The sequence below is a fragment of the Phodopus roborovskii genome, unplaced genomic scaffold (assembly GCF_943737965.1).
Source record: "Phodopus roborovskii unplaced genomic scaffold, PHOROB, whole genome shotgun sequence".
NCBI classification, from domain to species: Eukaryota; Metazoa; Chordata; class Mammalia; order Rodentia; family Cricetidae; genus Phodopus; species Phodopus roborovskii.
In genome coordinates, this window is record NW_026126547.1 from 17816356 (window position 1) to 17833157 (window position 16802).

The following is a 16802-nucleotide window of genomic DNA, read 5'->3' on the forward strand; positions in this document are numbered from 1 at the left end:
ATGCATTGGCTCTTAAAATATAAGCATCATAAAACAGAACAATTACAGAAGAGGCCATGCTGGAGCTAGAATTATTTAATTGGCTCAAAGATGAACTTGCTTCCTTAGTGACACTTTGAGAAGATAGTATTTAAACATAAATCAGTTCTGCTTTCATTGGCATCTCCCCTTCCTTGCTGCTTAATTATAGAAGGTGTATGTGTCAAAGATGGGAAAGGAAAAAAGCTCACAAACAACAGAGATATTCACAGCCCCCTCCTTCCTGTGGTGCGAGACTTCCAAGGCTCCTCTCTGCTGGCTCAGTGTTGTTACCAATTACAGTGACCAGTGACATGCCAGCCCTGGTGATCACAGTTGACTACTACAGAGAAGCAAAGGGGCTGGAGAATGGCTTCCAAGCACATGTGAGAAATACAGCATTTTATTTCTGGGAGTAAGTAGAGATATGCTCTTGCCAAGTCTACTCATTTTGCACATGAAGACAGCCAGGCCAATGATGGGGGCAGAAAACACCTTGGTCAAGTTCAAAGCCAAGGCAAGGCCCAAGTCATCCGATATTCAATCCATTGCTTTCCTATTGCACCATACAGCTAAAGCTTCCCACACTTCATGTATCCTCCACCTTCCCAATGATAGCCCCAAGCCAGCGCCCCTCCCTTTTGCCAAAACTGTATTCCCCAGACTTCTCATTAACACTAAAATTTGGACTCGATGCTTCCCAAAATGTCATGGAATCTCAGCTTGTTTGAGCCTTATCTTAATAATAGTAAATTGTGAATCATGTTTGGGCAAGATTCAGAGAATAAAGCCTTGAATTATTTAGCTCTTAAGAGAAGGCAATCTCTTCATTATCCTCTTGAAGGAACACAAACTGGGTTTTCAATAGACAGAATGTATCTTTCAAAGAATCAATGGGAAGTTCAGAAGCAGGTAATGTAGAATGGGTGACAGTGAACTGGATGCAGAAAGGGCACATCAGGGATGATAGGAATCAGCAAGGGCAACATATGCTTCTGTGCAGTGTGAAAGCCCAAAGCTTCTTGAGTTTGATAAACACAAGACTTAGTATGAAGAACAAATGAGAAACTGACTTCATGCCAGGCAACCTAGCAGTCTTTGAGCTAGTCGAGCAAATGGTTCTATGGGTTCTCTGCGTGGGTCCCACCAAGCAAGCAGGACAACTTTGTGTAACACAGGCCAATGTGCAACCCATGAAGGAAAGTCTTAGACCCTGAAGCAGTTGCATTCTCAAATAAAATCTAATCCATTGAGTTGGTGGCACAGTTGGCTGGTGCTCTGGCTGCTGGGTAGAGTGGGAATATGCAAGAACTCAGACATTTCTAAAATATGATCATTTCTTGGAGAACTTTATGGTCACATTAACACACAACACTTGAGAAAACATCAAGAGGGGCAGCAGAGTAGACAGGTAACCTATGACTTTGATTGTTAAAAGGAAGGAGAGACCTGGGGTTCAAAATGAGGCTTCCTTAGGAATCAGCTGCTACTGCAGACATATTAAGAGCAAATAATGTGTGATCCAAGCCTCACTAGATGCTTGAATTTATGTCAAAGTAGCTCCATTACATATGTGTCCCCCAGGGTCAGACTACATTTGCTGCTTTCCTCATTCACATATGATAAACTAAAAAGTCAATGGTGTACATCAAAAAATGTCTCTATAAAATATGTTTATAGTGTCCACAGGACACTGATTCAGTGTGTTTGTATGTGTATTTATTGTGTGTGTGTGTGTGTGTGTGTGTGTGTGTGTGTGTGTGAAAGAGAAAGAGAGAGAGAGGGAGAGAGGGGGGGATAAATGTGAAATGTCTCTAAGGTCACAGAACACTGACCTCATTGGCAGGGCTAATTTGATTGTGCGGGAACAATAGCGCTGTACTCCTTTGCCTGCGAAGTGCATGCTAATTATGCGATTTGCCCTTGATAAGACCTTGGTGGGTCATTCAGCAGTTGTGATCTGTCACTGACTTCTAATCATGTATTATCGTCTGGGTGAGTCAGAATGGGACCCTAAGCTTTCTGTCTTTGCAGCAATGTGGCACTCTAATTACCTTATGCCAAGTGGATATGCAGCGAGTGAATTAAGTGATCAGTGCGATTGCCTTCAAAAATCTTCCCTTTCTCCTTTGTGTTGCTTCATGGCAATTTACATTTTAAGATGCCATGGAGCTTTTGGTGAGACTGAAATTGCCACTCTTAAAAATAACTGTTTTATTTTTAATTGAAGCAGGATAATATAGAGTTCAAGCTATATTGTCTCTTACCTTACAGTCTGTGGAACAAAACAAGATGTAGCAATGATAATCTGCAGAACTAACTTGTTGAAAAGCATCATATCTAGAGCCTAGCTTTGGCTTTCCAAAAAAGAGAATAAGAATGGTTTGGGTTATAGAGAGGCTATGGGGAATAAGGAGACATTTTTCAGATCATTATGGTGTTTTTAGCATATTATTATTTAGACTTTATAAGCATCACTTTCTAACTCCAAGAAGCACCCAAGCTTCACTAGAGGTACCCTGAAACTGTAAGCAGAAAGAAAATGGTTAAATTGGTTAATACAGTCTGGCCACAAAAATCTTCACTAATAAGAGTCAATGAGAAATTGAACTTCAATGTGTTTTAAGTTCAGTAGCAGTTCTTGCTATTTTAGTTAATGTGTTCTGTTCTATGGCAGTTGGAGAGTTCTCTAGCCCTAGTTATGTTGATAGGGCATGCACTCTTATTATTTGTATTTGTTTTGCTTAATTTATTAATTTATTGTGAGTGCCTGGAGAGCAATTCTCAAAATCTACAGAGTAACCTGTTCTGCCAAGCCAATTCTATCCACATCTGGATTTACCTAGAGAAAGATCTAATGTGTTCTGCAAAGAAAATGCATTAAAATGTTTAAAAATGCTATAAAACAGGAAGCCTGATATGGATGGTCCTTGAAAATATGAACTCTCAAACCCTCCTTGAAAGTTGTAATGAAACAGACACTTCCCCCCCCCAAAAAAAAAATACAACTGACACCACAACATCCCAGGGCAAAAGCCGCTGAACCAGTAAGGGGAAATAGAAAAGGAGTTTCAAAGAATTTCTGCTTTGTGTGTCAACATAACTGCAGAATTCTTTTATAGTAACTGAAAAAAAAAAAATCAAAACCAAAGAGGACAATTCAGAGAAAAATTGCAAGCCTTATTTTCCTTGAATCACATGATGTGGAAGGAACATTATTTGTTGAATCCTTGACTTGTTTGGGTGGGAGGGGGAAAGAAAGAGCAGGCAGGCAAGATAGTGAAAGAAATGGGGTGGAGGGAGAAGGAGGGGGATGAGAGCGCCCAGAGAGGGAGGGAGGGAAGAAAGAAGAGACTAGAAAAAGAGAAATCTAAGCTCAGAATACTCTGCATTCCCTGGGTGGCAAAACAAAAGAGCCCAAGGAGGGGGAAAAAGCTGCAGAAAGTTGACACAGTCAAGAATAATGGCTAAATCTATCAAGTTTGATCAGGTCTACTATAATGAAGTGAGGCTTCATATTCCAAGCAGGGACAATGAAGACAGGAGTCGGCTCTGGAAATGCACCGCTCACTTTGTGCTTGGAATATGCAGCAGCCAGCAGGGAGCCACCAGATAATTACACAGTATTTGTGCGGTTCCAGGAAGCTTCCCGTGCAGGTTGAATGCCCGTGCTATATTAAAAGGCAGCACAGTGAAATGTTTTTAATGAATATTTTTGTCAGAGAAAGAAAAGGCATTTGAATGATTTCGTGTGTGTGTGTATGTGTGTGTGTGTGTGTGTGTGTGTGTGTGTGTGTGTGTGTGTGTGTGGAGAGAGAGAGAGAGAAAGAGAGAGAAATAGAGAGAGGGAGAGAGAAAATGACTGTGTGTGTTTATACTTACGAATGCGGAAACCAAAGGTGGAATATCACTGTCAAAATACAGGTACATTTATTTATTTTTATTACATTATTTACTGTTTCAAGAGGCTGACATCCTTTCAATAATATGAATCACAACATTCAGCTAATGTTCTTTCAGGCTAAACGTACATAGAATCCCTAACTAGTACTTCTAATAATAACTTTCAGTAAAACTGTGCATCAAGCATAGGCTTAAAACTAATTCTAAAATTCAAGTTGTAAATAAAATGTTCAGCAGCACAGATTCAAGAAAGGTACTGAGGAGCCGACACAGATGTTGACACAGACTAGTCAGTAGCCTTTGGCAGTGACAGCTCTAAGACATAAGAATGCACTATTTCAATGCTCTTTAATTTGCACCTAACAGATGTGAATAATCCATTGAATTTTAAACCCACACATTCTATTCATGATGCTCCATTTAAGTTCAGATTTCAGGGCACGGCCAGCCACGTACGCCAAGAGAATTTACTCAAAAAGGTGATTTAAAAAAAAAAAAAAAAGCCCAGGCCCACTTATATAATGCAACATATGTTTCAAATATTTATTTGATGAGAAAAATATAACTTTCTAAAATGCATTTTTCAGATGCTGGAACCTCATAAGTAAAGACAACATTTTAAAGGCTAAGGAATATTCAGCAATTAGCAGTAGATAGCACACAATAACTTCTTCCAAATTCAATACATTCAGTACTTCAAATTCTTTGGAGAACAAAAGCATCACACAGATATTTTGCCTTTTATATCAAATGATTTTCAGATAATATAATGACACACATATGAAGGTATTAATTTAGGCCTGGAACCTCCACATTCTAAAGGAGGATATTGTATTTCACATGGCTAAGTGCAGATTGTGAACCATTATCGTTGTTAACAAGCGTATTTTGATGAGGTACCAGGGATCTTTATTCGAAGGGAGAGTTGCTACCACATTTCCTGACCCACTTGGGAGAGGTCAACAATTAAGAACAGTGAGAGAGTCACAGGATTGGTTGTTTAAAGGCCGGGTCTGATGAGGCAATTCTCTCCTCTCTCTCTCTCTCTCTCTCTCTCTCTCTCTCTCTCTCTCTCTCTCTCTCTCTCTCTCTCTCTCTCTGAGTGTGTGTGTGTGTCTTTCTTCCCAAAGAGTAATTTCAAGTAGGTTTCTCAGCCAAGAAGGCTGCTACTCCCTCCAACTGACTAAAATTTAATAGCTCTGACTCCTCCCCCTGCAACAACCCCCCCCAAAAAAAAAAAAAAAAAAAAAAAAAAAAAAAAGCAAGAAAGGAGAAACTGTATTCAGCATGAGTACAGACTGGTGCAAGATTATTGCTTTTCTTTCTTTCTTTCTTTCTTTCTTTCTTTCTTTCTTTCTTTTAAAACATATCCATTCCAGATCGTCAAGGATTACTCTCAAGGTTCCTGTCATTGAAATGGTTCCTTTGTAAACTGCATTAGTAACTGCAAATACTTAAATGGAATCGTTTAAATGGAAACTGATTTCTTCTGTTACAATGAGGAAAAAACCCAACCCCTTCAGTAAATGAACCCAGTGGGTATGCACCAGACCCCCAAGAAGGTACTTTCAGCAGTAATAAATGGCCGTGTGTATTTCAGAAGAAGGACAAGGATTACCTTGGCATGTCTAAGTCTGATTATCAGTCTGTCCTCAAATAGTTTCAATACTAAAATGTAAACAGCAGGCAGATGTGTCTTCATTTGAATTACAGCTGTTACACATAGCACTCTGTTGCCAAGCTGTGCATTCAAAACATAAGGCAAAGTGAGGTTTAGTCACTGTTTCTATCTTTTTACTGTTGAGTAAATACATTCATTGTACTATTATATTAAATAGTTTATGCATTCATCATGAAATTTATAAATCATAAATGGTCTGGATGTCTACTTAATTTTTTTTCTGAGTGAAAGAGCTTCACTGCAGTAGCATTTAACCAATTAAAAGAAGTCTTGGAAGAGTGGGATGTGGACTTGCTTCCCCTTGATGGAATTGCCAGCAATAATCGTACAGGGCCAGTGCTCAGTGATAGGACAATGCTCAGTCACAGGACAGTGCTCAGTCAGTCACAGGACAGCGCTCAGTCATATGGCAATCCAAAGATTTGAGAAGGCATCTTATAGCTCTGCTCCAATAACAGCTAGTAAACATTAACCTCAGGGCCAAATGAGGAAGAATATTATCAAAGTTGTTATAAAATTACACCATGCTTCTCAATGGTGACAGTGAAAGTAAAAATTTACATATAATAGAACTATTAGAGGCAATTTCATATGTAGATCTTTCTTTAGTTTCCATCTTTGTTGTCTGTTCATTGTCGACATGAATACTCCTGAGTAGAGCACTGGAGACTTGACTCCCCAAGAGAGGGCTCAAGCCAAGCTTTTCTGCTGGCTTGAGAGAAAGGATGGTGAAAGTGGAGTCTTTGCTTAGGATAACTGCAGCAACACTGCTACAATTCATCTGCCATTTAAGCATACCCTGTTCTGCTATAGCAGCTATCTTGAGTCAAATGAGAAGACTTGTCTATGTTTGCAGCATTTCACAGATTTCACAGGTGTCTTTTGTTAAATAGAGAATAAGGTTTTCATTGACTCCATTAGTCTGGTACACTTCTCAAACAGGTTTTTTGTTGTTGTTGTTGTTGTTGTTTTGGTTTTTTGTTTGTATGTTTGTTTGTTTTATGATGATGAAAAGTTATTCTCATGTAGGATATACAACTAGACTAAGTATTGTTCACCATGAACACTGATACATTTGTAAGCAGTGTCTTCATATGCAAAGCAGTGTTACCCCAAGATTAAGTGGTCCCCAGGAAAGCTCAGGGCCCCTTTGCATGCAGAGCTTTGTAGCACAGCAAAGGTTCCTCTCCACCTTCTAAGCTTCTGTTTATTCAATTGGCCCCATTTTACATTGTTATAGCTAGTGATATAGCCAAGTTGGATTCAGAAGAGAACCCTTAGCGTTATCATAATGCTTAGAAGAAATGGCTTCACACTGTTTAATCTATCAAAGGTGTCAGATTTACAAAATGCAGATTTTCTGTCACATTTGGGCACTCTGAGCACTGTATCTTTTCACTAAGGTGCTGACTGCCGTTTTAATGAGGCCCTTTGGTGGCTGTAAAAAAAAAAAAAAAAACTGAAAGAAGGGGATTAGAGGGGTAACCCTAGATATTGTCTATTTGTCTTACAAATTTCACACTAACTACCAATTACATCGCCATAAACCTTTTGGCTACTTCAAGCTGTATGCCATATAATGCATAAAAAATATGCCATGTTAACCTCTCCTATATTATACATGTTACTATGGCCACTGATGCAAGTAACATATCTAATGAAGCCAATAATGAGGCTCTTTAAAAGTAGTCTTGTTATAAGAATAATATTAGAGCAGTTCAGTTAGAGGCTAAGATCCATTATGGAATTCTTCCTATATACTCTGGTCCACAGTCTGGAAAGCTGCTGACACACTAATTCAAGCTAGGGAAGGGCATTAATCTTACAACCTTCTGCTTGTCATGCTTAATGGGACATCCTGCCTAGGTGAAATGAACCTGATGTATTCAGGTAAACATAATTTAATAAGGAAAGATAAAAAGAAATAGACGTCTGGTGTGACCCTAGGGGAATAAAAATATCTGCCATTTTATTTGAGAAACTAACTACCTAGAAGTATGGTGCCAGGTATAGGGCCAGTACTATAGACACTCATAAGTATATAGGCATTTAAGAATCAATTTTTTAAAAGATAACTTGGTTGATTTTATTCCCTTCCCAAATTTTATATTATCTATTTTCTTGGCAGGGAATGATACCAGGTAGGGGAAGCAACTGTATTCACCTTAAAGAAGACACAATTTAATGGGTAGCTGAGTTTCTGAGTGTGAAATCAAGATCTGAAACAATGTAGCATGACATTTAAAAAGCATGACTGCCAGAGAATAACCAAGTATCTTCTTTCATTTGCAATCACTCTTAAGTCTAATGAGCTTCCAAAAATTGTGTCAATGTTTCAGATAAGCTTATGAAAGGCATATGCAGGAGAAGGTAGAAATCTATCCCATTAAATGAAGCATGCCATCACACACACACACACACACACACACACACACACACACACACACACACACACACACACAAACACACAGTTTCCTCTGTTAGTCCATACTTCCTATATACCCATCTATATATGTGCTTCAGAAATAATCTACATTAGCCTTGGAGAATGCTGGCTGGTCTCAACACTGAAGCCACCAAGTCAAGCAAATTTATGATCCTCCATATTCTGCCAGTGGCTGGTAAAACTATTCTCCAAGTCACTAAATGGAATTTGATAGTAGGAAGTGGCCAAGGTTTCTTTAATTTGAAGCTAAGATGGAGATGGAATTATTTGATTAAGGTTAAAGCACTGGACAAGTCATACATATGGTTCAAACCCATTATCATAAAGCACTAAAATGTCAGTTTCTTCTGATGCTTCAAGCTAGTTTCATGTGAGCTAACATATGGTTAATAAAGCTCTTTGAAGAATAATGTGGCTAAAACCATTGTTATGAATTTGTAATTAACACATTTCTATATTTAGCTGGCCAGGCACTTGCAAATCTACACAACTAAATTTTTATTGAAAACTCCATGTTTTGTTCCCCCAGATAATATATGTTTCTTGTAAAATTGGGTATTTTACTTAGAATTTAATTCTAACAGGGGCAGAAAAAAAATGTAAATGACCACTCAACAAATGAATTAAAATTAAAAGGCAAATGGCACTTTCATTAGTAAAAAATCTGAGGAGATAGTCGTGAAGTGGCAGTAGTCCCTTAGCTTCCCTCCCGTATGACTGAGTTTCCCACAGTGCATTCTAACCTGGCAAGCATCTTCTGCATCCATCTACATCCATTTCCTAATGTATGAGCAGCACTGGTTCTGCTAGCCATGATCGCCCAAGACACAAGGACACCCACCTTTGGCAGAGGCAAAATTTGACCTGTATCAGACATTATGGAGAATACTAGAGAATAACACCAATAGAAGACAGCCACTATGCTGTGCCAAAGGGACAGAAATATGTAGAAAATCGGGCATTTGGAACATTACAGCTAACTTTTTACTCATATTGTTATTTTTGTCCAAATCTCTTAAGTGTATCATCTGCAAAGTGTTAAGAGGAGTTACTTATTCATTAAGCACTTTGCATAATCTTTATAAGTAGCACCATGGAAACCAAAAGCACTGCACTACTTTGGTCTTCTCCCTAGTTGAACTCAAAGAAACAACTTCTGCTCTGTGGAGAATAAAGCAAAAGAAAGGAAAACCAGGAAGGCAGTGTCTGTATGTATTTTCTTTATGATTATAATATTGGATTATTATCTATCCATTCTTAATTCATAAATTAGTATTCCTGAGTCATGAATAGCCAGTCTTGGAAGTGAGGAGAAGGCCCTCTTTAAATCCCCTAGACTCATTCAAACATTCTCCTTACCTACATCCTCTTCAACAGACCCATCTAGCTGGGGATTATTCCTGGGGCTTTTTGCTTCAAGTGCCAATGATCTTGAACTCCATGCTCACAGTGTTAGGCAACACATGGTTCTAACTGAATGACTGCTATGAGGGCTGTAGAACAAACACACTGAGAACAATTGGACTCTATAGTCCCACTCCCCAGAAATCAGAATTGACATTAAATTTGGGATCATTTTTTTTTTTTTTGAAAATTGATGTTTCTAATCACTCTAATAGAGCTAGCTAGCTTCTCTGGGTTGTTTTATATCAGGAGCTGTACTCTATTCTATGTGGAATAGACTATGCTAAGCTGGTTTAAAAAATGTCACCTTAGGCACCTGAATTAATAGTTCGGTTATGTACTCTGTTAAGTCTTTACTATAGATCAGCATAACTGTGCTAGACAGACAATTCTTTAGAGCTAACATTTTTAAAAGGTGCCAAAGCCCCTTTGAGATCTGTGTGAATTATCCAGATCCAGGAGAAAAAGTTAAATATACAGTGCCGCCCTCCCCCCCCCCCCCCCGCTCCTTTTCTTAGTTGCACTGAATAAGTAAAATTGCAGTGAAGTTGGCAAGAATAAATACTTCCTCGGTTTTTCTAAAGCTGCAATTAATGATAATGAAGCCATACCTTATATGGCAAGAAATACAGTACAAATTGGATAAGTAAGAAAAATGATCAGCCATTGTGTGCCTCCAATATAGTACATCAAGGTATCGCCACTGTGAGGCTATCTTTATTTTAAACCATTAAACAAAACAATATAAATCTGCAGGCAGGTGTTTCTTGTTGCAGAAGTATTGAAAGTTGTAATGCAAACAATCTAATTTTAGCATCTATGTAGAGTGTGAAGTAAATTTACTGATCAGTGATGCATTGAGCATAGGAAGAAACAAGCAGCAGGAGCTTTCAGCAAGATTATCCTATTAAAGCAGGAAGACTTCACGTGGCTGTGAAGGAAGTAGTCACAGGCAGGTGCTGGAAGTGGGGGTCTGATGACTCGTCAGTGGGCCCCGTGTACATGTTAAGTTGTTGTTTTCTGCTCAGCTAAGCAGCAGAGAATTGATATGTCGGCAATGAAGTGCAATGACAATTAAATTGTAACTGACCTACATGTTACCGTCATTATGCTTTCTCTTTTTTTACTGCTTTCCCTCTTATTTAATCACACAGTATGGGGTTTTTATTAGGCTGTAATGTTAAAATCTTCATCCATTTAGCCATAAATGTGTGACTGGATATCTATCAGACTTTCTTGCACTATACAAACAAAGCCATTTTGCTGAATCACTGTTGACTTGTTTGTGGCCTAATTTAATGAGTGTAATAACTTACATTACTATCCAGTTAACATTTAGGAGCCCAGAAAAGACCTGCTAGCACACAATAAGCCACTGTACACACTCTCTGTTCCCATCTCTACTGTTTGCAGTAAATTTTATGTGAGAATATGCGTTGCTTGTAAGCCTAGCTCAGCTTACACCAGCTGAGGGTAGCCCTGTAAGAAACTTGCCATGGTTGGATTAAGGCTCTCCTTACAGTGGAGAACTAACTAGTTACGACTCTCATTCTCTGAGTGCTACTGCTGCGGTTCTATCTGAAACCCATAGAAATAATCAGTAGGCAGAAGTAGCTTAGGTCTTCCTCATTTTCCTTTATTGTTACTTTTCATGCTATTCCCATTTTACCTTCCTCAAACATGGAAAGGAAAAATAGTTTAACAAGGGGCATCATTATTAATTAAGCAAAATAAAGTTCCAGGATATACAGACAAGGAGTTATTAAATAAAATGAGTTATATTTATGAATTAAGATGTTCATGACCTTGAATTATGTATTATTTTATATTTCCTCAGAAAGGCCCTATTCCTCCACCCTCTCAAACTATGGACATATATATGCTGTCTTTATTTTTAAACATAAACATATTATAATTTATTTCTCTTTCCATTATAACATTTTGAAATAAAAGAATAAAAGACATCTTTTTCATTTAACTCTGCCTTAGCTATTTAACTAGTATCTCATAATTCAGTGACTCAATTAATCATTAAGAATTCTCATTATTTTGATATGAGTCCTATGCATAGATGATGAAATTAAGACTATTCATTGTCTTAACCATTACTTTAAAGGTAACACACAAACACATACAAAATTGGGAATTTACAAATAAGTATTTCCATACAGTGATTTGAAATAGATTTTAATTTATTTCCCTCCTTTTCAGAGCATTGTCATTGCAGTATTTGAGTCAAGATTTAAGTCTTTAATTACTATCTATTATGCAATGCCTCAGACTTAGAAGTCTCTAATGGTAAAACAATGACAAAAAAAATCATGGATGAAAGAGATACCTTAAAGTTTTATTTCTTCCTATGAAACAGACAAAGGCAACCATGAGGCTTCTTACCCTTGGAGATGTGTTACTCAATAGACAGATGACTTTAGTTCTCCTAAGTGATACATAAGACTCTTGAGTGTGTAAACAGGACCTCTATGTCTATACTTCTTAAAAATAGCTGTATATTTTTCTATGTATGTGTGTGTGCCTCATTGTATGTATGTTCACCTAATGTGTGTCAGATTCTACAGAAGTCAGAGGAGGGTGTCAGATCTGCCTAGAAATGGAATTACATGTGAGTCACCATGTGTGTTCCAGGAACCAAAAACTTGTGTCCTCTGCCAGAATAGTAACTACTCTTAACTGCTGAGCCATAGCTCCAGTCCCTGGGATTTTATCTTAACAACCACAAATTTAAAAACAAAAACAACCAATAAATAAAACACTAACAAAACTGACACCTTTATGGAAAGAAAGTGACCTACCAAGTCCTGTAAAGAAAAGGGAAACATCAGCAATAGTACAGTCATCTTTCTTCAACCTGTGCCTCTATTGAGTTCCACTGTTCTAAGCACTGGGTGGGGGTATAAACATAAATGATAGCAGTAAGGCCTTTGGTGCCAACATTTCTACCAACCTGGGCTACATAAAGCAGTGAGACCAAATCTCTGAAAATAAAAGGAAAAGACAAATAACCAGAATTATGGCCCTTGAAGGACATGTATTCTAGTCTGGGAGAAACAAAAACAAAGAAACAAAACCTCAAGCAAGTAGTATGTATACCAGAACATGAGGTTCTATTGAGTAAAATTAAACAAGAAAGCTGAAGAAATAATTCTGGAAGAAAGGCTGGATTTTATATTAGTGTTCCCACTATACCCACCACACTGAGTGTTCCCACTATACCCACCACACTGAGAAGATAATTTTAAAGACTTGAAGTACATGATTCAAGTACTAAAAAGATATAATCTAAATCTGTATTGTATATAACATTAATATGTGGCTTTATAAATTTAGCATGTTGGAACAATTTAATAAAGCAGATTTTGAATTATTTTCTGCTAAAATTGTTCAAAGAGAGACTAAAAAGAACATGAGTTGGAAACAGTGTCCCACCTTTAAGATGGGCAGACTATGTGTCTGCCTCTCTGTGTACTCATTTTGGATCTATTGTCTGTAATTTGCCCCTGGTGTAAACCTTTATTCCTTGTGGGGTTTAGAGGGATGCAGCTCCAGTCCAAGATGGGGGAAGATGTATCCATGTCCCCTCGAGTATACTATCCAACAGGTAAGAGCTGGAATGACTTTCGGGCACCCACTCCAAACCAAGAACTTCTGGGTAAATATTATGTGTGTGTTCAATGCGAAGGCCAGTGTAGCAGTTGATTCTGAAGAAGCAATCAACCAGGCCAAATTGCCCAGCAGCTGAGTGAGGAGCATCTTTACTGTCCTGTTTCAGCATTTTTCCTGCACTTATTAGGACAAAACAAAAGTGAAAACAGAAAGAAAACAATCTGTACTGTCAACAAAGAATTTCAAAAGCATAGGAAGGTTGGTATCTATTTGTTATAGAAGTGTAAAGTACCACTAATTTGAACTTAAATATTCTCATCGTAGGTATTACCCACACAAAAGTCACTGTGATGCTCTTCAATATAAAGTCTGGTTTCAGACTTTTAATGGGAACTGACAATTCACTGATATTTCTCTTCCATGGGTGGCTTCTATGAATCTATGAAGCACCTTTGCATGCTTTAGAAAATTGGAGCTTTTCCAGGCAGAGTAGATGGTGGGGGATGATAGGGGAGCACTGTGTACATGGAACTCTTCATTTTTCTACCTTACAACATAATTCTTCTTCAAAGACATTTCAAAGTTTCACAATAGCAAGGGTACTTTTTGGTAAGTTTAATAAGAACCCCAAAAGAGACATTAACTTACTGTGCCAATGGGATGATATTGGATAAAAGGGTCTGGGGCTAATTCTGACCAACTACTTTCTATCTAATTTTTCTCAGTGTCTGGAGTCATGCCACTTGAAGCAGTAAACTTCAGGATTGGAAAATGAGAAAGAAAAAGAAAGAAATATAGAAAATAAAAGATTTGATCCAGAATTTAACACTGCAAACCCCATAGTTGAAACTTGCAAATATCAAGACTGTTGACTAAATATTTTTCAGCTGCATATGTGGAGTTTTTATTGTTTTGTGTTGCTTCATTGTTGCATATCAAACTCAGGGCTTCATATATACTCATCTCTGCTCTCCTCCTTTCTTTCAACCATCAGTTAAACTGCTCATTTTTTAAAATGGGGTAATAGATTTCCATTTCAAGTTTTGTTAAAAAAAGTTAATTTTCTACCAGGATTTATCTCATCACTTTGCTATCCAGACAATGTCTGCAGTACAAGACAGATGTTGTTGTGCTCCCAGATGCCAATGCTGTACCATTGTCACATCCTATCTTTTGTCACAACCATTGTCTGATTCCCATGCAGTCCCATCCTCCATTTATTATATTCAGTTAAAGAAAAAGAAAATGATTTCAGTTCCCACAACATTTCCTAATGTTTCTCACTTCTGCACTTCTTGGCATGCTAGTACCTGTTCTTAGACTGGCTACTTCTTCCTGAGTCTGTTAGTATGGTTTCTAACCATGCAAAAAGCTTGACTTGTATTTTCACAAATATTAGATTTTTAAAAATGCATGCTGAGTGCTCATTGGTGTGATTGAGTACTGAACGGATGTTAACTCCCTCTCTCTGACACAAACTCATTCTTTTTTGTATATCTCACTTCATCAATGAACAACAATTCCATTGAGAGTCACTCTGTGTCTAGTCCAACCCCAGAGCTGCTCCATGTTACTAATACTGATATTTGTGATGATCACAGACCCTCCATAGGCTTCATCAAGTATATAGTACTTTTTCACAGAAAATTTTAAGGGCCATAAATAGTGACTTTATTGTAGAAGGTCATTTTATATTATGCAATTTTATTATATTATTCGTGTACAATACTGCCTCCTGATAGCTATGTGACTAGGATTTAAAGTGTCTAATCCATGAAGTACAAGTTAAATTATGGTACAATTAATTCTCGATGTAAGAGAGTTGGAAGGCTGCAATAAAATGCAGTGAATGTTATCATGTTATATTAAACTATGTTTGGGGTATTACTATGGCATTTTGTTGTATCAACATGATCATGACTATTTACTGTTTGATTATCACCTTGCAATTTCATCACACCATCCTGATTTACTAGAACACTGATTCTTTAAACATATAAACTCATTCACTTGGCATCCTTGTCTTGAATGAGAACTTGGAATCAAATAGCTTGTGTTCAAATCTCAGCTAAGTTGTCAACTTCTGTGACCTTGAACATATTGCCTAAACTTCCTAAACTTGAATTTTCTCCTTTTAAAATGACAATGATAATAATGGCTCCTTTGGAGAAGATTCCTGAGATTGGAACAGGCTGACACATGGGATAGATTCTGGCATCTAATATATGCTCATTAAAGGTTAACCACCACAGCACCAACACACTACCACCATTAATTCTCTGCTGCTGTCAACCAGCAAAGGGATTGTTTATCCAAGGCATTCTATAAATCTTAGCTTAAAATTTTAGCAAATCCTTTTAAAAATTGAAATTTGTCACTTAGGTTTGCTTCCCAATTATGGTTCAGTTGCCTTACAGACATCTCCAGATGGCTGGGTGTGAAGGATCATTCTAATTGGACTGAATTCCCAAAAGTCAGTCTTTTTCTCTGCACCATACTGAGGGCCTGAGGCCTTATCACCCAGTTACCTCTCTTTCCTCCTACCTTCTTCCACTAGAACTGGCCAGCCTCTGGGCAGTTGGCTTCTGTCTGTCTCTGCCATCAGCTACTGCCAAGGATGCTAGCCTGTCCTGTACTGGAGCCAGGTGGGGCTGGCAAAGCCAGCTGTGTCTGCCTTGTGTTGCCTAGACTTGTAGATGCCAATCTTTCTTTTCTCTGGCTCAAGACATATCTTTGGCGTCTTTGCTCTTTTCTTCAAATCCGAGGCATGGGCTCCCATCCTTGAGATTTCCCTTGTGGGAATGGCACTATTCTGCAAAGGATAAGTCCATCATTCATTTACCTATATTCACTTGTTTGTTTTCCTGAAACTAGATCAATGTAAATGTGAGATGGCACGGTATACCCTCCAGAATCCAAAGAAAATAAACAGAGTTAATAAGGTTGGGGGCAGGGGAAGAGCAACCACCATACCCAAATGTGAGGCATCTGGATCTAGCAGCCTTGCAGTGAGTACTTTAATTCAGCACCCCTCCTAGGATCTTCCATTTGTAATTGTGCTGAGCCGAAAGCTGATTGATCTCTCTTTAGAGGGAAGTGGAAAACACAGAACTTAAGTGTTTTCAGCGTTCAGCTCTCCTCACTGCTATTGCTGCTTATCTGGCAGGAACTCGTAGGACGCCTACAACCGCTTCATCCTAACTCTCCAAATGCTGGCAACAATTAAATGAATTCTTAAGAAGAGAATCAGAAAAGCAGGAGGCAAAATGAATGGCTTATCCAAGTGCTGGGGAAGGAGAGGCTGTGTATTCAAGATGGAAAGCATATAAATACACACACACACATGCATATTATGTTACATATCTATAAAAATGTGAAATGTTATTTATTTTGAGAATACCCAGTCATTTCCATCTGTAGTAAGAATCCATAATAACATTCTCTGTTTATATAACTCTTTTCACCTCAAGAGATCCCGAACGCATTTCAGACAGCTCTATATACAAACAGAGGGCAGGAGCACCGCCATCTCTTCAGTGTGGTGGTGGGAGCCAGGGAGAAAATGCTTGCTTGTTTGCATTTATTTTAGGGAGCACTAATAGGAGAGCAGAGAGCCAGTGAAAGACCTGAGATGCCTATGATCTTCAAACATCATAAAAGGGACCTTTGATGTCTGGTAACACCTTAAATTTTGATAGCTAATTAAAAAAATAATTAAGGAACTCAGTT